This window comes from Rhinatrema bivittatum, chromosome 4, assembly GCF_901001135.1.
Source record: "Rhinatrema bivittatum chromosome 4, aRhiBiv1.1, whole genome shotgun sequence".
In the NCBI taxonomy this organism is placed as follows: Eukaryota; Metazoa; Chordata; class Amphibia; order Gymnophiona; family Rhinatrematidae; genus Rhinatrema; species Rhinatrema bivittatum.
In genome coordinates this window covers 50,162,770-50,170,499 of record NC_042618.1, presented here as the reverse complement: position 1 = coordinate 50,170,499, position 7,730 = coordinate 50,162,770, and the positions used below count along the sequence as shown (strand labels likewise).

General features: G+C 47.8%; 1 long non-coding RNA gene across 2 annotated transcripts; it reads left to right on the top strand.

The window, feature by feature from the left end:
- The first annotated feature begins 2,874 nt into the window (after window positions 1-2,874).
- On the top strand, window positions 2,875-7,451 carry LOC115089794. Of its 2 annotated transcripts, none has more exons than XR_003856237.1 (3): window positions 2,875-3,028; window positions 5,356-5,408; window positions 6,758-7,451. It is a non-coding gene; the product is annotated as an uncharacterized LOC115089794 (long non-coding RNA). The 2 variants fall into 2 exon arrangements; XR_003856236.1 differs by lacking the exon at window positions 2,875-3,028 and adding an exon at window positions 3,442-3,482.
- Window positions 7,452-7,730: the final 279 nt, after the last annotated feature.

The window sequence follows — 7,730 nt, the reverse complement described above, 5'->3', positions numbered from 1 at the left end:
CTAATTCTAATGCATCATTAGTATCCTTTAAAGATACCTCTCTCCGAACCATGCGCTGCTGAGCGATTGTCGGCTTTCCCCTTTGTTCTAGTTTAAAAGCTGCTCTATCTCCTTTTTAAAGGTTAGCACCAGTAGTCTGGTTCCACCCTGGTTAAGGTGGAGCCCATCCCTTCGAAAGAGACTCCCCCTTCCCCAAAAGGTTCCCCAGTTCCTAACAAAACTGAATCCCTCTTCCTTGCACCATCGGCTCATCCACGCATTGAGACTCCGGAGCTCTGCATGCCTCTGGTGACCTGCGTGTGGAACAGGGAGCATTTCAGAGAATGCTACCCTTGGAGGTTCTGGATTTAAGCTTTCTACCTAAGAGTCTAAATTTGGCTTCCAGAACCTCCCTCCCACATTTTCCTATGTCGTTGGTGCCCACATGTTCCACGACAGTCGGCTCCTCCCCAGCACTGTCTAAAATCCTATCTAGGTGACGCTTGAGGTCCGCCACCTTCGCACCAGGTAGGCATGCTACCAGGCGATCCTCATGCCCACCAGCCACCGAGGTATCTACATTCCTAATAATTGAATCACCAACTATGACGGCCGACCTAACCCTTCCCTCCTGGGCAGTAGGCCTTGGGGAGATATCCTCAGTGAGAAAGGACAATGCATTACCTGGAGAGCAGGTCCTTGCTACAGGATCCTTTCCTGCTGCACCTGGTTGGTGTTCTCCCATCATGAGACCTTCTTCCTCCAAGGCAGCACCAGGGCTGCCAGTCTGAAGTTGGGACTTGACTACTATGTCCCTGAAGGTCTCATCTATATACCTCTCTGTCTGCCTCAGCTCCTCCAGGTCTGCCACTCTAGCCTCCAGAGATCGGACTCGTTCTCTGAGAGCCAGGAGCTCTTTGCATCGCATGCACATGTACAACTTCTCACTGGTGAGTAAAAAATCATACATGTGACACTCGATGCAAAAGACTAGGAAGCCCCCCTCTTGTGCTGGACTGCTGTCTTCATCTCAATTTTGATCAGTTCCTAGTTAAGTTTTAGGTTGCTATGGGAGTAGGAATGTGTCTAACGTCCTTTAAATGTATTAGTGAATTCACTATGTGTCTGGTAGTGGCCTACTGGGCTCTGATCGAATTCTCAATAAAGGTTTTGTTGGGTTTTTTTTTTTTTTTTTTTGTGAAAGTGGCACTTGCCTATAAATTAAGGGATGACCTGGGGGGGGGGGGGGGGGGGTTGGGAATTCAAACAGTCTTAACTTCAGTTAGTCAGCCTGAGTGACTCACTGCTCTCTTGATTAACAAATGTTGGTGCCTATTCAAACCCAATCACACTACCTCAACACCTTTCCAAGGTGAGTAACTGAGCTGAACTATTCAACTTTTCTACTTAGGTATATACTGCTCCTAGCTTATTTCTAGCTTCTGGATACTTTTTGGGTTGGTTGTTTTTTTTTTGTGGGGTTTTTTTTCAATACAAACACTCAGTTTGTATTGCAGACTTTTAAAAATAAACACACTACCTACTGTAACCTTATTGACTGACTATTTAAAAATACAGTCTAACTTGTTTATTCACTGCCTTTCTGACTATTAAAGGCACGAACACACTAAATAATATTCCCAAATAGTTAACTTTGCCCCAATACTTTTAAAAAAGACAATGTCCCAAGCAAAAACTTACTGATTCCTTTCAGCCACCAGCAAGGTGATCCTCTCCTCTCAGGATTTGGTGAGACAGGTAACAGTGGTGGGGCTGCTTGGCAATAGTGATCATAATATGATCAAATTTAAATAATGACTGAAAGGGGAACAGTATGTAAATCTATGGCTCTAGCACTAAACTTTCAAAAGGGAAACTTTGAGAAAATGAGAAAAGTAGTTAGAAAAAACAGGCATGGGCCTTGTTTAAAAGTAGCATCCTAGAAGCACAGACCAGGTGTATTCCATGCATTAAGAAAAATGGAAGGAAGGCAAACTGATTACCAGCATGGAAATGTTCCCAAATTTAGCTTAGCCGGTTCAGGACTGAGAAGCCTCGAGAAGATCTAACCTCACTGAAGGGCCTGTCCCTTAATCTAAAAAAATACCCACCTCTACCCTGACTCCCAATCGCTCGGTCATTTGTGATGCAGGCTTGTCTTCGTCTGTTAAAGAAAGTTTCAGACTTTAAAATGTGTAAGGCTGAATGCACATCACTATTATATACAGGGAGGACAATAATGAAAGCCATTTCTGGGGGTAAAGCGCTCTTTTATCCACAGAAATAGGCTGTTTGATTACTGTCCATCCTCTACACAAGTAAAGGTAGGAGCATATAACAAGGCATATTTCTGGTTTGGAGTTCAGACAGGGGGAAAACTATAGCCAGAGAGCAAAGTGTTAGGTCCCTTTAAGGGCTGCAGCTGGAGAGCTAAGCCAGCTCGGGATTATGATGTCTGGTTATGACATCACCATAGTAGAGGTTTGAAACCAGGCAACTCCTTTCTTTCTTGCTCTTTGCAACAGACGTCCTCTGTTGCTCCTAGGCTGTGATCCCTGTGCTTTGGTGTCGTGCCTCCAGTGTCTCCTGTGTCATCGTCCCTCCAGCGTCTCTTGGGTCTTCATGCCTCCAGCGTCTCCTGTGTCTTCATGCCTCTAGCGTCTCTTGGGTCTTCATGCCTCCAGCGTCTCCTGTGTCTTCATGCCTCTAGCGTCTCTTGGATCTTCATGCCTCCAGCGTCTCCTGTGTCTTCATGCCTCTAGCGTCTCTTGGGTCTTCATGCCTCCAGCGTCTCCTGTGTCTTCATGCCTCCAGCGTCTCTTGGGTCTTCATGCCTCCAGCGTCTCCTGTGTCTTCATGCCTCCAGCGTCTCTTGGGTCTTCATGCCTCCAGCGTCTCCTGTGTCTTCATGCCTCCAGCGTCTCTTGGGTCTTCATGCCTGCAACGTCTCCATGTTCCTGTGACCATCACTTCGTCTCTTCACTATCTGCCACAGACCTTCTGCCTGGACTACGCTGTCTCTTCAAGAGATTGGTTCCTATCTTGCTGGGTGAACGCTCTATATCTTCCTTCTCTTTCCTCTCTGCCCACCTGCCTTTGCTGTTCTTTGCTTTTCATTCCCTTTCTCTGTCTTGTTTATGCTTCCCCTTTTCCTTTCCCTTACTTCTCCTTTTAGCAAAACAGTTTTAGTGGTTAATATTATTTCCCTCCCATGAAAAATTCCCTTTTATTACCATTAGAGGGTCCCTGAGGGAGAGATAGAGCTGTGGGTTAATAGGGACAGACAGGGAGAGTTTGTAAAGCTAAAGAAGCCCAGCCAGTTGTACAGTCTGAGCTGATCCTATCAGCACCCTCAGAGCCGACTGAGACAGGTGCAGCATTCAGCTCTGCAAAAACATTCACTTAAAAACCAGTTGGAGTTACTGTGAAATTCCTTTTCTTCTTCCCCTTCTTGTAATACATTCTTCATAACAAGCTCTGTTTATTAGCACTGTGGATCCTAGGTAAGTGAGTTTTTCAGTGATTCTGGTATTTTTTGGATGTGCCTTCTTTATTTGTCTGGATACTGTGAAACCCCAGGTTTAGGGAGTCACAATGTCCTCAGAAAGCCCTCATGAAGGAGCAGGTGGTAGGGTACTTGGGAAACCCAGTTGGTGGGTGGGAGGTTGTCAGGAGAGAGGCACAAGTGCAGGAGCAGGCAAGGCCTCTGCAGTGCTTGCTAGGATCTTCAAGGTCCAAGCAAGTGAGCAAGGGTTTAACCTCCGAGTGTCAGGTGAAGCAGCTTTTGCTTTACTTCTGCTAAGAATGTTTTATTCCAGGGAGGTAAAGGAAGAGATGTGATGTGTGCTCTTCATTCCTGCCATGAATATTTCATTCTGTGTGGCAGGGGCAGAGCCAGAAGCAGCACAGCTCTTGCTCTGTTTTCCCTGTGAACATTTAAGTGAAGGCTAAGCAATCTTGTATTGCTTAGCAGATAATAACGGGGGTTAGCGAGCGGTAGGATAGGATTAAATTATAAGTTAGGAGGGAAAGGGGAGGGCGAGAAAGTAAAGCTAAGGGGCCAATGAAAAGGAAGTATTTTGAATTGAGGAGCTGGGATTGGTTGGGGTAATAGTTAGTTATGGCAGAGAGCCCTTTCGTGCCTCAGTTGGGTGGGAGAGGGCTGAGGGAGCAGGCTGGAATAATTTCCCTCCTCCCTCCCTTACGGGAGAATCATTGGATGTTATTCAATGTGTGTTGTCTTTATTGATTGTCACAGTGGCGGGTAACCCCAGCCCAATATGGTTGATTTTGTTATGTGTTGTTAAAAGGCATTGGGGGGGGGGGGGGGGAGGTATCTCGTGTAGCGTGGGGCTGCTACATGAGGTGGCCAATGAACAAGAGGGGGGGCCGAAGCTCAGAGGCCGGGGTACTTACCCACGCTGGTGCGAGGCGGGGTAAGGAAATGGACTCTATGGGTGTAGCTCTACCACTGGGTCGAGGTGGGGAGCAAGTTGTTAAGAAGGGGATGAAAGGGGGGGTGAGTGTATATGTTGAATAGTGTATTAAGTGTTAGGGGCTCGGGTCATGTTATAATAAACTGTGGCCTTTATTTAACCAAAACAAACATTGTGTGGGAATATAAAGGGGGAGGGGAAGCAATTGAAAGCGAGTCTTGCCTCTCTCAGTTTTTGTTGGGGTGGGAGGCTGCAAGAAGGAGCCAAGGATGAGGCAGGAGCTCTCGTGCCACTCTCCAGTCCTTATGAATATTTCATTCAAGGACAAGGTGGGGAGATGAACCTAAGCTGTGGCAGCAGATCATGCTCGCTCCTGCCGTGAACATTTGATTATGGGGGGAGGGGGAGGGGGAGTCAGAGACACGGAGCAAAAGCTCCCTCCATGAACCTCTGGTTTGGGGCTCTGGCAGTGGCTGCCTGGGACTGAGCTGTGGGTCTCATCTGGGTCTGGATGTTTCCCAGCCTTGACCTAAATAATCAAAGTATGCAAGGTCTGGCCAATCCCATCTGAATTTTAACCTGAGGTGATAAGGAATGCAAAAGTACACATCTAGATTTGCTTTGTTTATTGCCCCCTCAAAAATATCCCTGCCTGCTTTTTGTGAGGGCACGGTGTTAAAGGAAAGCTCTGCATATAGTTTTCCCCCTGTCCGAACTCCAAACCAGAAATATTTACAAAACTACACGGGAAAAAGCCCACGCCTTGTTCTATGCTCCTACTTTTACTTGTGTAGAGGATGGACAGTAATCAAACAGCCTATTTCTGTGGATAAAAGAGCGCTTTACCCCCAGAAATGGCTTTCATTATTGTCCTCCCTGTATATAATGGTGATGTGCATTCAGCCTTGCACATTTTAAAGTCTGAACCTTTCTTTAACAGACGAAGACAAGCCTGCATCAAAAATGACCGAGCGATTGGGAGTCAGGATAGAGGTGGGTATTTTTTTTAGATTAAGGGACAGGTCCTTCAGCGAGGTTAGATCCTCTGGAACTGCTCAGGCTAAGTTTTCAGGAGGCTCCTCAGTGCTGAACTGGCTAAGCTAAATTCCCTGTACGTACCCGGATCAGTCCAGACTCCTGGGTTTTGCCCCCCCTCTAGCAGTTGGAGACAGAAGTTTATCAAACAAACCTATGCCTTATCTAGGCTGGTGCCACCTACAGTCTGGCAGTATTCCTCTGTCTCCTAGCAGGTGGAGGAGGTGCAGAACCTACAGTCTGTGCTGAGGCCTAGTTTTTCAGTTCTAGATAGTATTGTTAGCTGGGTAAAAAGAAGGATAAAGTTAGAATAAGGTATAGGAGCGCAGTGGTTTGCCTGCAGGTCCAGTCTCCCGCCTCCCGGGGGGTTGTGAGGTCCGGAGGGGACCATCCCCCCTGGTTTCCGAGGCCGCTGAGGTGTGGGGTGCTTTGCCCTCCTGCCAGCGTGAATCCGTGACTGGGGGTGATACCGGGGAGCCCGGCTCACTCCCCCCAGTAGGTCCAGGACCCGGAGACTATTGGGCGAGTATATTTAAAAAAAAAAAAAAGTTAAAATTTTTTTTTGTGTGTTCTGTCGGGGCTTCATTCTCCTTCCCTTCCGGTCGCATTTGGGTGCTTGCGTGCCATTTTCGCCACCTTCCGAGCGATTTTTGGGGCTGTTTTTTGCTGCAGCATGCCGCATCGGGCCGCTTGTAGGGCCTGCGGCACCGCGCGGGCGCAACTGTCCTGGGACAATTTGTGTTCCGATTGCCTCTCCGGAGGCAAGGGAGTCTCTGCGGCCACGGGCAGGGACCTGGTGAGGGTCCAAACAGTGACCGGAGCATTTGGGAACTTACATTCTTCAGGTGCCGACCCGTTCCCGTGGGAACGCCCCAAGGCGCCAGCGGCACGGGGGGAGGACGACCCTCAACTGCGATTGTCACCACAACGCAGAGTCCCTAAGGGGGACAGACCTGCGAGACCCAGCTGTGCTGCCAATCCAGAGGTCCCTGTGGGGGATCAGACAGATTTGTCTTCAGACTCTTCTTTTTCGTCTGATTTCGTGTTGCTTATGCATAAAGCCTTCAAGGCACGCAAAGATTGCCATTTAAATACAGTCTCGAGCGGTATGTAATCCGAACTGTGCGTGCGGCAAACGCAGGTGTGCCCGGCACTAATGCACCTCTTTCTACCGCACCTTACTGTATTGGCCTGTTTGTGATAACCAAGATCAATGCCTGTAGCTCAGATGGAAAGTAGGACATCAGGAAATGCTTACATATCTCCTTTCTTTCTCTTTCCGGTTCCGCTCATCCTGCAAACTTCAGCACCGGTGCAACTATTCCCACCCCTCTTTCCACTGCTCCCTCTGCTCTCCCCTACCCCAAGCCTCTCCCTCTCTATCTTCCCTCCACCCTCTCCCATCAATCTCCCTGCCTTATCTCCTGTTCTCCCCTTCCATCTTTTTCTCCTTTGCTCCTTCCTGTTATTGTATCGACTCCTCCCACCCTCCTTCCAATGGTCTTCTGCTCTCACTCCTCTCCCCTAGCCCATGCCTCCCTTCTCTATATCTTCCTTCTCCTTCCTCTCTGCCCACATGCCTTTGCTGTTCTCTACTTTTCCTCCCCTTTCTCTGTCTTGTTTATGCTTCCCCTTTCCCCTTTCCCCTTTTCCTTTCCCTTACTTCGCCTTGACATCCCGTGTGTATTTGGTCTGATTGCAGTGCATGCGCTTCGAAGAAAAATAAACGGTAAGGAAACTTTGCAAACATCGCTTTGTGCCCTATAATACTTTTAAAGGTCCTTGGTCAGCGGATTTGGCCGGCTGAATTCGGAATTTAGCTGGACAAACCGCAAAGTGTTAAAATTGTGGGCCAATGAATGGCTAACGTACCTGGATAAAACGGGATGACTGGGTGTGGGACTTATGTTTAGCTGGGCTGCATATAGTTTTCCCCCTGTCCGAACTCCAAACCAGAAATATACCTTGTTATATGCTCCTACCTTTACTTGTGTAGAGGATGGACAGTAATCAAACAGCCTATTTCTGTGGATAAAAGAGCACTTTATCCCCAGAAATGGCTTTCATTATTGTCCTCCCTGTATATAATGGTGATGTGCATTCAGCCTTACACAATTTAAAGTTTGAACCTTTCTTTAACAGATGAAGACAAGCCTGCATCAAAAATGACCGAGCGATTGGGAGTCAGGGTAGAGGTGGGTATTTTTTTTAGATTAAGGGACAGGCCCTTCAGTGAGGTTAGATCCTCTGGAGCTGCTCAGGGTAAGTATTCAGGAGGCT